This window comes from Lissotriton vulgaris, unplaced genomic scaffold (genome assembly GCF_964263255.1).
Source record: "Lissotriton vulgaris unplaced genomic scaffold, aLisVul1.2 SCAFFOLD_1637, whole genome shotgun sequence".
Lineage (NCBI taxonomy): Eukaryota > Metazoa > Chordata > Amphibia > Caudata > Salamandridae > Lissotriton > Lissotriton vulgaris.
In genome coordinates, this window is record NW_028241715.1 from 196,351 (window position 1) to 212,137 (window position 15,787).

General features: G+C 46.2%; 1 protein-coding gene across 2 annotated transcripts in view; it reads right to left on the reverse strand.

The window, feature by feature from the left end:
* Window positions 1-15,787, reverse strand: part of LOC147670584 (NXPE family member 2-like) — a 255,540-nt gene that overhangs the window by 73,943 nt on the left and 165,810 nt on the right. The window lies entirely within an intron of this gene.

The following is a 15,787-nucleotide window of genomic DNA, read 5'->3' on the forward strand; positions in this document are numbered from 1 at the left end:
CTCTTACGAGATCCACATAAAAGACATAAAATACATACAATAAAATCTTTAAAATAAAATATCAACAGGTACATAGAATAAGAATACACAACATTTAGGGCATCTGAATTACCAAATTAATACAAATCCAGGAAACATTTGAAAAATTTGTACAGTTTGAAACAAAACATTTCATTAGGAGGATTGATCATAGCTGCACTAAAAGAAGGAGCAGACAAAATGTTCAATTGAAGGCAGATGGGTCTAAGCCATCTTTGCCTATAAGACATCAGGGCTGGACAAACAAAAATGACATGAGACAAATCTTGATCATACATATGACAAAAATCACAGACCGCTGAAGAGCCATGCCATCTGGATAAGAGCGATTTCAAAGGAAGTAAATCCTGTCTTACTAAAAACAGTAGGCGTCTAACGCCATGAGGAATGTTCCATTGAACATATGGTTGAGCTTTCCTCAACATACAGGAATCGATAACTGGGGTAATGCCCTTTTTCGAAATCCGAAGATCTCTATCCAGTCTAAACCCTAGTTCCCACGAGGAGGACTTCAAAAGGGTTTTTAACTGATAAGGTGACAAAGAGAATAAAACATCTTTATCCAGTTGTAATTGACCCACAGCATATCTAAATTTTTTTTACGATTACTGAATAGTCATTAAAATTTCCCAACAACTCATTTTTTATAAGATGTCTTAAGATACTAGGCTCGCTCCTTGCAAGGCTGACAACCCAGCGCACTATACCCGCTAGAACCTGGACCCAGCTACTACGTAAGCCGAATTCCTGTCTAAAGACAGCAGTAGAGCTAGCTCTATTGACAGATACTAGGCTACGTTAAATTTTTCCTTCCGAGGAATTTAAGAAGCTCCAATTTTTTATATCAATTAACTCTATTCCATAGAGTAGGGAGGCAGGAACTTTTGCTCGAAATACATCTAATAATATCGAAAAATGCCTTCTACCTGTAGCCTTATACAAGGATACCAAACTCTTTCCCTGAACAATAGCTTTCCGGGAATTGTTGGCTATATGAGCTTTTTCACTTAAATTACTCATAACAATTTTACCAAGGAAGGAATAAGATTTCACTGTTTCCAATTTTTGACCCCCTACTACCCAAGGAAAGTTCGGATATTTAGGTTTCTTCCTACCCGACATGCACATCACTTTGCTTTTTGCAATATTTATCAACAAAAAATGGTTTCCAGCATATTCATATAAAGCCTGCAGGCGATTATTCAGACCCTTAGGAGTTAGGTCAAGAATCAAAATATCATCAGCATACATGAGGCATACAATTGGAGAGCCCCCCAAAATCGGGGCAATACCTGAACATGCTGAGAGAGCCAGAGGTAAATCAACTGTATAAAGAGAAAATAGTAGAGGGGCCAATAGGCAACCCTGTTTTAACCCGTTGGATGTGGGAATTATTCTAGATAAACAGATAAACCTCTTTCACCACCTAGCAGCACTCTGCACCAGGTGTCCGAATAGAGGGCGCAAACTAATTTGATAAGAAAGGGAGGCATCCCTAAATCGATTAACTTTCTCCACAGCAATGTTCTGTCCACTTTATCGAAAGCTGTGGAGAAATCGATGAACGCACCATAAACATGCCCTCCACGGACTTTCACATATTTTTCCGTTATAACCTGAAGTGCAGTCAAGTTATCTAACGTTCCGTGCTTTTGCCTAAAACCAGTTTGTTCAAAAGGCAAAATTTTGGCCTTAGTTACCCAATCGTTGATTAAGGTGAGAATACATTTTGCAAAGACCTTGCCGATGGCATCAAGCAAAGCAATTTGACGGTAATTTTGTGGTAGGTCTCTTGCCCCTTTTTTATATAAAGGGACAAGAATACTCCCTTTCCTGGATGGGGGGACAATTCCGCTAGCAAAGCAAGATTTAAACACAGGATAAAGAATTTTGCTCCATAATTCGATCTGTTGTTTTAGCACAGAGATGGGAACCTCGTCAGGACCCATCGCACCGGAAGAGCGCATGCTCTTAATGGCTAATTCAATTTCCTTTTCGGTCGGGGAATCATACACGCAAGAGTCATCATAAATTACATCATTTTTCCGTTGCAGATTATTATTACTGTACAGATTCTCAATATAATGAACCCAGATCTGCTCATCAATGGCAATTGGCGTAGGACTAACTCTAGTGCCGCAACCTTTGCCAATTAATGACCAGAATGTCTTAGCTTGGCCCTTATATGAGGCTTCCCGGAGTTGGATCCAAACGGAATCCTCCTTATCTCTTTTTAAACTGGCCTTCAGCCTTGCTCTCCTTCTTTTTAGTAATGCTAGTTTCTGATGAGCTTCCTGACTAAATGATAAGTATTGACCCCTATAGCATGAGAATGTGGCACGCCGTTCTTCACCTTGACACACTATGCCAGATTCTCTCCTAGTGCATAGCTCACGGTCACTTTAACTTAACAATTTTAATCATCGCCAGTTCCAAACCTTCTCTCGCCCCGGTTACTCCACATGTGGCGTTCACCTTCCTCAGCTCACAGGCACCATTGGATTGCCCTTTACGGATTTTAAACCTTTCTCCGTTTTTTCACTCAAGCTGGAATTCCCACCGGTCACCACTCATTGCGCCGTCCTCTATTCTTAAACCATCTGGATTTAACAACAATATCCACCACTCTCACTTCGCTTTCACTTCCCTTGATCGTCCACTGCAACTACCCAGAGACAACACGACCACTAGCACAAGGACCTCTGGTCCCCTCTCGCCGTCTCAACCACGACTGTAGTGCTAGCAGCACCACTTCACTACACACAGTCACGTGTTATTCCTGTTTCTTATACTTTCTTATAATTCAGTAATTTGTGTCCTTTATGCTTTTGTTTTCCCCCCTTCCTTCCTGGGCAATAGAGGCTTTTATTGTTTAGGCATTATTAATGTCCTGATGATGATCCCCATGATTATATAGTGGGATCGAAACGCCATCGACCTTTCTGAGCACCATATACACTGAAACGTATACCATGTGTTATATGCCTGTAATGGTGTGTTCTGAATTTCTGTCTTATTGATAACCGCAGAAGTCTTAAGCTTTGCCTAAAAGCCCTTCTCTGTTTTTGTGTGCTATTTCTTCACTATGCCAATTTGTATGTGTTAGGGTACAGGCTTGTGCCCCACTACGAAGAATTGTTGAAGGAATTCTGTCTTTGATTTTTCCAAATAGTAAAATATTGCGACCTCTGTCCGGCTGGACATGTCAGAACTAATATAGTATCCATTGTGTCTATATTCATTGTTTTCAAACTATTGTATATGGATGGGACCACTGTTGTTTCAGAAAATATGTTCCCCGAGGACCTATGCTGACTCGTTTGAGTGCCCTTGTTGACTTTGAAACATAATTTGCGCAATCGCTTGATTGCAAGGGCAAACTTTGCCTTCCACTTCTTACAAGTGGGTTACTTCCCTCATTACCCTTACACAGGTCAGATTGACACCCACGTGCACTCCCCCTCCCCTCACGTACGCTTGCATATTGATATGTCTGATCCAGCCCCTTTGTATTCAGATGAGTACATTAAAAAGATCTGTGCTGGCCCGTCTTTGTTTACAGACCAAGAAGACATTACTTCAATAGGAAGTTCTAATCTCATAGATGACCTAGAAAAACAAAAGAAGAAATTTTCCCGTCTTGAATTAATGACATTGATGCTCACCGAATACCTGAGATCTAACATCATACCACTGGGATTACAGGTACGGAATCTCCCAGGGGTATTCACGGACAACCCTAAATACATCACAGGCTTCAGCCATATAGGGACTACCTGCTCTAGACATTGGCTAGTCTTAGGTATAGAAACAGCTGCTGAGGAACTTAAAAAACTGAATGAAACTATTAAAGACTTAGAAAAACAAATCACTGAGAGTAACACTGGGGCGGACGCCAAGAAACTCCTAGAGAAAATAGAAAAAACCATAATTGAATTCCACCGCATTGAAGAAAACAAAAAGTCTATCAAGGTTAAAAAAGACATCAAATCCTTCACTCCAGAGAGGGCTTATCCTTATCGCCATAAAGATCCCTATACAGATCGCAATTTCAACCACAACCCACAGAACCCTAGACCTTGGGGTCGCTTCAATCGTAGGAACACTATTGTCGGATTCAATGACTCATCTGCTGACTCCTCTGACAATTCAGACTCCGGGGAAGGACCCAGTAACTCCACACGCAAGCCTAACCCTCATTTTTTAGCGAGAGGCGCGGCAGAACCCCCCAAGAGAGGACGGGTCAAACAACAACCAAGATGGTACAACCCCCCAGGGGAGAGACAGACCAGACACAAGTTCTACCAGTGGTAACTGAGACTGATAATACAGATATGACCATTCCCTTATTTAATCTGTCTGAACATATTCTGTCCTCCCAGGAACTCTCCTTTCTTAGTAAGGGTCTATCTTTAGTACCTACCACCTACCCTAATTTCCTCAACCTTTAATCTGAATTGCTGGGTTTCTTCAGAAAAATATGACTCTGTGCATTCTTTGAACACAACCCCTCTCAGCCCAAAACTACCATCACAACATTTAGACCTCCATCCACCTTTTCACCCACCTCCAATATGATCCCCAAAGAGATCGTTACATTTGAAAAAGTGATACTTAAAGAAACTGCTAACCTGGCGAAGACCCATTTGTTTATCCCCTATAACATCTCACTAGATGAGAAGATGGCCATCTCATCACTACGTAGTAACAACAATCTTGTGATAAAACCTGCAGACAAGGGTGGGGGGATAGTTTTACAGAGCATTGACAACTATAAAACTGAACTGTCTCACCAAGTCTCCAACACAGACCACTACTGTAGATTACCAACTAACCCTACCAAGGAACTACAGGTTCTGATTAAACAAATCACCACAGAGTCACATGACACTGGCTTCCTTAGCAAACACAAGCTCAATTTTCTGAATGTCACGAACTCCAGGACTCCTGTTATCTATACCCTCACTAAGATCCACAAACGACTTGATAACCCTCCTGGACGGCCTACTGTATCCGGGTGTGATTCTGTACTGGAACCCCTAGGTCACTATGTCAATTTTTTCTTGAAAGATTTCGTACCTATTACCAACTGCTTCGTCAGGGATAGTATGTTTATGATTAATCTGATTGAGAATCTTCCTTTTAACCCTGAAAGCAAGACTCTATGCACGTTGGACGTGGAGTCGCTTTATACAAACATCCTGCAAAGAGAATCACCGCTCAGCCCTCCACAGGGCTTGGTCGCCTCACTCACTGCTGCCGCCACTGCCTGCCTTGCCGCCTCCTGCCTGCAGATTCCTTTGCTCGCTGCCCGCTGCTCCGGGAACTTTCCCGCTGCCCGCTGCTTCGTGGATTTCCCGCCGCTGCCTCCCTGCGGCCCCGCCCCCCTGTGTTTCCATTCGCCACCCCGCTCCCGCCACCCAGCTGCTCCTCCCTCCAGGCTCCTTACTTAGGACGCCCCCAGAGCGACCGCACAGCGGACGCGTGCAGCGGGAGCACCGATTGAGCGCCGAAGGTGCGCCCATCTGCGCCTGGACCGTGCCCAGCGCCAAGACCCCTGGTCCCAACCGCCGATGCAAGACCACACGACGGACCTACGACACCGCCACCCTCAACGCACTCAATGCCGGGCAGAACCCTGCCTGCTACCGAGCCACCCCGAGATGCACCCACGGACCCTTCGCCTGCCAAGCCTGCCGTTTCTCCTGCTACCGGACCTGCACCGCCCCCGCCAAGCCCAGCACCAGCAGCAACCACCCGAAGTGCATCCTGCTCAACACCCGCTCCATCCACAGGCACGCCGTGGAACTCTGGGACCTCCTCGACATGACAGCACCGGACGTCGCCTTCCTCACCGAAACCTGGATGAACGCCTCCTCAGCGCCCGACATCGCCATAGCCATCACGGACGGATACAAGATCACCCGGAAGGACCGCGTCAACCAGACGGGAGGAGGCATCGCCATCGTACACAAGAACACCATCCGCATCTCAACTAACTCCGACGAAACCTTCGCCGCCGCCGAACACCTGCACTTCCAGATATACACTGACCCCAAGACCACCCTCTGCGGCACCCTCATCTACAGACCACCGGGACCACGCACACAATTCAGCGAAGACATCGCAGACTTCATCAGCCCGCACGCCCTTCCCTCGGCCGACTACATCCTCCTAGGAGACCTCAACTTTCACCTGGAGAACAACAACGACAGAAACACCACCGCCCTGCTGGACAACCTCGCCAACCTCGGACTCAAGCAACTGGTGAACACCCCCACCCACTACGCGGGCCACACGCTTGACCCCGTCTTCTCATCCAGCAAGCACATCTCTTTCAGCCACGCCACCGGACTCCACTGGACCGACCACAGCTGCGTCCACTTCAGCTTCAAAAGAACTACGACCCACCACCACCCGCAATAGGTCCCCGCTGAAGCTGGAGCAGGATCACCGCCGAGCAGCTCACCGCCTCCCTCAGCCAGAACACTCCCACCAGCTCAATGGACCCCAACGAAGCGGCCCGCAACCTCACCAAGTGGCTGACCACCTGCGCCGATGACCTCGCACCACTAAAGAACCCTCCCAGCAGACCCGGCAGCAAGAAAACCCCCTGGTTCACCGACGAACTCAAGGAATCCAAGAAGAACTGCCGCACCCTCGAGAGAGCCTGGCGGCTCGACCACACCACAGACAACAGGACCGCCCTCAAGCACGCCATCCACAAACACCATCAGCTGATCCACGCCACCAAGAAGACGACACTCAAAGAACAACTGGACAACAACACCCACGACAGCAAGGAACTCTTCAGCATCGTCAAAGAGTTCTCCAACCCCAGCGCCGGAAACAACAACATCACTCCCGCGCAAGACCTCTGCAACTCACTCGCCTCGTTCTTCCACCGCAAGATCGCTGACATACACAACAGCTTCGAAGCACAGACCACACACCCTATCACCGAACCAACACCCGCCACCAACACCCTCTGCAACTGGACCCCGATCAGCACCGAAGAAACCACCCGCACAATGAACTCCATCCACTCTGGATCACCAACCGAGTAAAGGCCCACACCACGTCTTCAACAAAGCCGACGCCACCATCGCACCCCATCTCCGAGACACCATCAACTCTTCCTTCCACACCGCCACCTTCCCAGAGAGCTGGAAGCACGCCGAGCTGACCGCCCTCCTGAAGAAACCAACCGCGGACCCCACCCACCTCAAGAACTACCATCCCATCTCGCTCCTTCCTTTTCCGGCCAAAGTCATGGAGAAGACCGTCAACAAACAGCTTGCCGCCTTCCTCGAGACAAACGGATCCCTCGACCCCTCGCAGTCCGGGTTTTCGGGCCAACCACAGCACTGAGACCGCCCTGATCGCAGCCACCGACGACATCAGAACCCTGATCGACAACGGGGAAACAGCGGCCCTCATCCTCCTGGACCTCTCTGCGGCATTCGACACCGTCTGCCACCGCACCCTAGTGAAGAGCCTCAGCAACATCGGAATCCGAGAGAAAGCGCTGGAGTGGATCATCTCGTTCCTCACTGGAAGAACCCAGAGAGTCCGCCTCCCTCCGTTCAGATCCGAGGCCACCGAAGTCATCTGAGGCGTACTACAAGGATCTTCACTCAGCCCAACCCTCTTCAACGTCTACATGAGCCCCCTCGCAGCCATCGCACGCCAGAACAACCTCAACATCATCTCCTACGCAGACGACGCCCAGCTCATCCTCTCCCTCACCAACGACCCCACCACCGCCAGAGCCAACCTACACGAAGGGATGAAAGACGTCGCCGACTGAATGAGGAACAGCCTCCTTAAACTGAACTCAGACAAGACGGAAGTCCTCATCAGGGGATCATCACCCTCCGCCTGGGACGACTCCTGGTGGCCCCCGGCCCTGGGCACCGCTCCCAAACCAACGGACCACGCACGCAACTTGGGCTTCATCCTGGACTCCTCCCTATCAATGACCAGACAAGTCAACGCCGTCTCATCCTCGTGCTTCAACACCCTGCTCATGCTCCGCAAGATCTTTGGATGGATCCCCACCGAAACCAGGAAGACCGTCACCCAGGCACTTGTCACCAGCCGACTGGACTACGGGAACACCCTCTACGCCGGAACCACAGCCAAACTTCAAAAAAGATTCCAACGCATCCAGAACGCCTCCGCGCGACTCATCCTCGACATCCCCCGACACAGCCACATCACCGGACACCTGAGAGACCTACACTGGCTCCCCGTCAGCAAGAGAATCACGTTTAGACTCCTCACCCACGCACACAAGGCTCTCCACGACCTGGGCCCCAAGTACCTCAACGACCGCATGACCTTCTACACGCCCACCCGCCAGCTACGATCGACCAGCCATGCACTCGCCACCGTACCACGCATCCGCAGAGCCACCGCCGGAGGAAGATCCTTCTCCTACCTGGCAGCCAAGACTTGGAACTCCCTCCCCACCCACCTTCGGCGAACCCAAGACCATCTCTCCTTCAGGAAGCAGCTCAAGACCTGGCTGTTCGAGCAGTAACTTACCCCTCCCCAGCGCCTTGAGACCCTCTCGGGTGAGTAGTGCGCTATACAAATGCCGTGATTGATTGATTGATTGTTTGTCATGGAGAACATTCTAAACAGTCGTCCCCGCCCACACACTGTACCTACACTCTTCATTATACAACTACTTGAAATTTGTCTTACCAGCAACTTTTTTATGTTTGATAATCAGTATTATCAACAAAAACGGGGCACGTCCATGGGGGCAATTTTCGCACCTACCTTGGCAATTCTTTACATGGACTGGCTTGAATGCAGCACCATCCTCCCCTCCACTAACCTGTTTCATCAAGGGATTTTAACTTGGAAACATTATATAGACAATGTTTTTCTTATCTGGGGTGGTCCTGTAGAAGCCCTCACACTATTCCTACATTGGCTTAATAACAATTGCCATGGCCTAACCTTCACCCTTACTCACAGTAAAGTCAGTATCCCCTTTTTGGACCTATGCATCCACCACAAGGAAGGTCTGCTATTCACCTCTTTATTTCGTAAACCAATTGAGAGGAATACACTGCTTAGCTATAGCAGCTGCCACCCGAGAGCCCTTAGGGACAGTCTACCCTATTCTCAATTTTTGAGACTTAGAAGGAATTGTTTCAAAAAAACAGACTATTTCACTGAGGGCAACACACTTGGAGCAAAACTGAGATTCAGGGGTTACCCCCGCCGCCTGTTTAAAAAAGCCATGAAGAAGGCCTGGTACTGCCCCCGTGACACTCTGTTAGAACCCAGGCCGAGGAAACCCTCCGACAAACTAGTATGTGTCACCACATTCTCCCCCGTATCCAAAAAAATCCGTAAAAGCATTAAGAAGAACTGGCATATTCTCAATTCAGGCACCCTTGACCTAGAAACACCTATGTTTGCCTTTAAAAAGAGCAAAAACTTAAGAGACCAACTGGTCAGGGCTGCACTCCCACCCTCAAAAACGCCCAACACTACCCTGAATGATCTCTGGTCACTCCCTCCTTTGAGGGGACACTCTAAATGCGGCTCTTGTGTCGTCTGTGACCTTTGTGTTGAAAGTAAAGAATTTGTGCTTAATGATGTAAGGAATGAGCTCAAAACTTTTACGAACTGTAACAGCTGTAATCTGGTCTATGCAATCTTGTGCCCGTGTGACATGATCTACGTGGGCCAGACCACACAAAAGATCAAACTATGGATTTCACAGCATGGCAGCAGGATCAGATGCAGAACAATCAAGTGGAACACTTCCGGGAAAAAGGACACAGTGAAAACGATATCCGATGGACTATAATCAGCCAAGTGACCATACCCCCAAGAGGAGGAGATCTGACCAAAATGCTTAACAAAGAGGAACCCATTTGATAACAGACAGCCTGAATTCAGGGCTAAACCTACAAGAGGATTGGACTAACTTGGTTTAACCCTTGGACTAACTTGGTTTATTCCTTGAATATGCAATTGCCAGTTTTCTTGCTTCAGTACCTTTCATTGTGTATACTTCGCATAATTCATGCACAGCACTTTATTTATTTAATGTCCTTTCATCCAGCTCTAACTTTTGTATTTTATGCATAATATTCTGTTATATGCCTTTAAACACTTTTTTTCGTTTTCGTTCAACTTTAACTCCTGTAATTAAACCGACATTGTCCTTCTCCCTGTATGTACCTGCCAAGCACTTCCCTCACACCACCACCTAAGATGGCTGCCACCGTGTCCTTCCTTTATTTTCATGACCACGTGATACAAGCGCGCGCCTATAGAGAGCCTTCTTTCATCATATAGTTTAACTTTCTCGCCGGCTAGCTATCGCATTTCCAGGAAGATATCCATGCCGACTGAACCGGTAAGCTGCCTCGCCTGATATCGCTAGTTTAGCCTTGATGACTGCAAACCTTTTCCTAATTGTAATGAAGAGCCCCCAACTCGCTTTTCATTTACGCTATTTCGCTGACCTGAAATGCGATCGAGCATACCGCTGACGCGTCTATCTCAGGCTCCCGATTTTGGTAAGACTTTCTCGCCGTATGGTTTCACTTCCCACCACTGATTAATGCTCCGCGCAAACAAACTGGTGTATGTCCTCGTTTTTTCAGGGCTGCCGGGCTATTCCAACTACCACCCTCTACCTGCCCTGGAACTTAGTCCGGGCACCTCCGGTTAGCCCCGATACCTAGCATGCTTCACTCACTTTCGTTCACCGCCTAGATTTCACTAACTGTACTTTTAAATGCACTCACGACCCGAAATGGTCTCCTCCGTCCTTATGCCATTTTTAAGGGGGTGAGTTCCTTGCGCCATCTACCCCCCCAGCTAACGCATAGCATGAGAATGCGGCCCACCGTTTTTCAGCTTGACACACTATGCCAGATTCTCTCCTAGTGCTTAGCTCACGGTCACATTAACTTAACAATTTTAATCATCGCCAGTTCCGAACCTTCTCTCGCCCCGGTTACTCCACATGTGGCGTTCACCTTCCTCAGCTCACAGGCACCATTGGATTGCCCTTTACGGATTTTAAACCTTTCGCCGTTTTTTCACTCAAGCTGGAATTCCCACCGGTCACCACTCATTGCGCCGTCCTCTATTCTTAAACCATCTGGATTTACCAATAATATCCACCACTCTCACTTTGCTTTCACTTCCCTTGATTGTTCACTGCAACTACCCAGAGACAACACGACCACTAGCACAAAGACCTCTGGTCCCCTCTCGCCATCTCAACCACGACTGTAGTGCTAGCAGCACCACTTCACTACACACAGTCATGTGTTATTCCTGTTTCTTATACTTTCTTATAATTCGGTAATTTGTGTCCTTTATGCTTTTGTTTTTCCCCCCTTCCTTCCTGGGCAATAGAGGCTTTTATTGTTTAGGCATTAATAATGTTGATCCCCATGATTATATAGTGGGATCGAAACGCCGTCGACCTTTCTGAGCACCATATACACTGAAATGTATACCATGTGTTATATGTCTGTAATGGTGTGATCTGAATTTCTGTCATATTGATAACCACAGAAGTTTTAAGCTTTGCCTAAAAGCCCTGCTCTGTGTTTGTGTGCTATTTCTTCACTATGCCAATTGTATGTGTTAGGGTACAGGCGTGTGCCCCACTATGAAGAATTGTTGAAGGAATTCTGTCTTTGATTTTTCCAAATAGTAAAATATTGCGACCTCTGTCCGGCTGGACATGTCAGAACTAATATAGTATCCATTGTGTCTATATTCATTGTTTTCAAACTATTGTATATGCATGGGACCGCTGTTGTTTCAGAAAATATGTTCCCCGAGGTCCTATGCTGACTCGTTTGGGTGCCCTTGTTGACTTTGAAACAGGATATAGACACGGCCATGGAGGCGGGAAAAACTGTGTACATACATAGGGGTTGTCCCAGGAAATGGATAAAAAAATGGGGACGATGGAACATGTATAGAGGTGATTTTTGCGAATTACCTCTCATAACTCAAGAACTGGAATAACTAACTGTTCAGTTATATTGAATGTGGTAACAATCTATATGCAATTGATCAGGTGTATCTATTTTTACAATGCCTATATAAGGTGACAATAAATGTATATTGTCTTGACTATATTTGTTCTATGATACATGTAAAGAATTATTAAATGTGCCTGTTTCACATGTAAAAATAAAAGTTGGAAAAAAGCGGATTTTTTTTTAACTTCACAAATCAAAACGTTGTCAATCAGGTAAGCATAACCAGAGTTATGGATTTTACAAGCAAAATTAAATTAGTGCATATCAATACTGCATAACTTTAGCATTGGGGTCAATCAAATTCAACAACAGAGTCACCACTGATGTCGGATGAAGGTGTTGAGGTGTTACATTGAGATACAGCATCAAATAGAGGTGGTGGTTGCAGGACTGGCCACCAACAAGCCTTGGCAGCTGTAAGGTCAGCAAGAAGTTGTTTCAATGTCCTGAGGTCCATGGAAAACGATAGCTGCCTACGAATTGCTGCATTTCCCACAATGCACTGGACCATCTACATTTGGGTGATCCCTTGGAGGGCCAGATGGCCAGCGATTCTTTGGTTCTGGTATGCTGTTTTTACCCGTGGACTGCTGGGGACTAGTGCCATTAGTCCAGGAGAGTTTGGAGTTGCCTTTGGCTCTCGAAGTTTTAAAGGGGTCCCGCTGTGTGGGAGAACTGGTCTTTGATCTGGGATGAGTCACAGTTGTGCAGTTCCAGGAAGGTTTTCACAGGTGCAGGCTGTCATTCCTTTGGTTTGAACCGCTCCTGTTATTGCAGACTTAGGTCTCTTCTGTGTCCATTGTTGCAAGTATGATCAGAACTATGGTTCTGGAATCAGGGGTGCCCCTAAATCTGAGACTTAGGGTGTTAGGGGTGTGGGTGTATGTGGCCAATGGGCTACGAGACCCAGCAGCTAATCTGCTGCTGAGATGAGCGGGGTGTGTCACCTTTTCTACCCAGAACCCTTTTTTCTGCCACTTTTTAAAATGGCAGAGGCCTTCCTTAGCTGTACAGATCAGGTGGTCCACCCTAGAGGTGTGACTAACCTTCTGTGGATGTACACCTCTTAACGACATAAGCTTTCTTCCCGCCTGGGCGTAAATGTGCTTGGGAGCAGGGCGACACCTGTTCGTTCCTTTGGAAGGCAGCCTTGATGTATATCAGAGGTGGTGAAAGCTTTGAAGTGCACCACCTTGATGTGCTTCTTTACTAGCCATCCTGTTGGGGAGGGAGCTGTCACCTCCTTCTCATATAATCCATTGTTTCTGACTCCTGGGAGAGTTCACACCTCCTGGCAGGGGGTCAGATTCCTGTCTTTGTGACAGCAGTTGCTGGCTGCCAGCCCGAGCATAGGAAAGACTGGAACAACTAGTTGAGAAACCTCTAAGGCAACCACCTGGGTGCATGCTACTTCTACTCTTATGCGACAATCATGTCTGAGGTGACATATTTTAGCAGCACCATAATGCAGCTGGCAACCTCGAGTGTGCCCGAGGGCCATCTCATGTTATCCTATGAAACACAGGTCACTTACAGTAGGTCTTAATGGTAAAGGCTTCTATATAGACATAAAAGTGTGCACTTATATGTCCCCACCTTTAATATAATGCACCCTGCCTCCTGGGCTCACGAGGCCAACAATAGATGAGTTTATATTAGAAATAGTGCTGCGAGCTTGCCCCTCATGGTGAGGACAAATTCCAATTGGAACAGTTTGCATTGCTCCTGCATTCTGCAATGGCAGGCCTACTGCCATCTGTTCACATGCGTCACTCAGGGTTGCAAAAAAAGTGCTTCAGCCCCGGGTGACCCGTTTAACTCCCATGCCCTGGGTACTACTAGTACCATTTACCCGGGACTTATAAGGGGGTTAAAGTTCTTGCCAATCAAGGTTGTCAATTCACATATATTAGTTTTAGGGAGATAGCACTGGCACTGGGCTGGTTAGCTAGCTGCGATGCACTTCCAGAGTCAAAAACCGCTGGCCAGCATTGGGGAACCAAATAGGTAAAAATGTTGGGGGACATTTGAAAAGAGAATGTTTTCTTATAACGCCTGAAAACAACCTCGCTGGTACTTTCTCAGGATAGATTATGTATAATTATGAGGCATCAACGCTTCTAGTGTCAGCTGTCTGAAGCGATGTGTCTGCCCTATCATACAAGCATTTTGGGAAATAGCTTCTTTCATGTGTTGAGGTGTTTAGTGTCTTAACCACCTCTCCAACTTGTTGCCAGTGCAGTGAATAGGATGTACTATGACAAAGAGAATAAGAGACACAAGTAACTAGATACTCTTTAATGCTAACAGATGTTATCTTAAAATCTTAGTTTATTTACATTTCAGACTATAGGCCAAGCCATTTATTTGAAGCGAAAGGGACACAGCAGAGGAAGATATCACACACTCCATATGAAGTCTTTAGAGTTTGATTTGATCTCTCAGATAGAGTTTCTACAGCAGGCAATAATGTTACACATGGGATAACTGAGACTCAACTCAGGAATCGGCCTCTAAAGCTGGATACAGTGCTATGGACAAGACGTATACATCTTGCTTACTCAGGTGAATTTCTTAGAGCTGGAATTGATGTAGAGCTGAATATAATACTCTAGTTGAATTATCTGCAGTTGAGCATGAAACAAGACCTGTCCATGATACTTGGGGAATATCTTTAGATCTCAGTGCATTACTCCACATTAGCCCTATACTGATGATGCTCCAGATAAAGCTTCTAAAGGGTGACATGATAATCAATATAAGACCTGAAGAGAGCACATGAGAAGAGGACTCTATAGATTGACTCAACTGAGGCATTTAAAGATAGATCTAATACAACAGACTTGTGTCATAAATTGGATGTTATACTCAAAATGAAGTTTTTAGAATTTACCATGATTCTATTTTTGAGGTCTCTAAAGTGAAACATGTCACTTCTGAATAAGTCTTTAGAGTTGTATACTGTTATGTGGTCTTTAGCACTGGATGCAGTACACACAATGAGGTCTCTTGAGCTGGATGTAAGACTCCGTAAATCTAGATGAGATCTACAGATTAGGATATGATACTCCAGATAAGGCCGAAAGAGCTATGCACCATACTAGAGACGAGGTCTCTAACTCTAATTTGACTCTCTATGTGAAGCTTCTGCAGCTAGGCTCAAATTTCTAAATGAGGTCAATGGAAAATGATTCATATGGTTTCTAGAGCTATTTGTGATAGACTTGATGTGAGCTCCAGAGCTGCATAAGATATTCCATATGAGACCATGGAAGCCGGGTAAAATACATCAGATGGATCTTGATTTGACACTCTTGGTGAGGTCAAAACAGCTAGGTACCATACTTGAGAGGAAAATCCCTAGAGGTGGAGGAAATGGTCTATAAGTGATCTTTGAAGCTCATGCTCCAGATGAGGTATAAAGAGATGGCCACAATGCTTGCAATCACTCCAGTAATATTTGATAAGTTAAATTCCCTCTCTAGAACTAGGATACTTCAGACAAGGGCCCTAAACCAGGACATATATTTTGAAAAGAGGCTTTTTATATCAGATTGTGACATCTCAAGTGAGGCCTTTAGACTTAAATTTAATACTTCAAATGAGGGCTCCAAAGCGGAACATAACAGATGTGAAAATATCTCTATAGCTAGACAACAAATCTCAGATGAGGACTCCAGGTTGCAATATGATACCAGATGTGC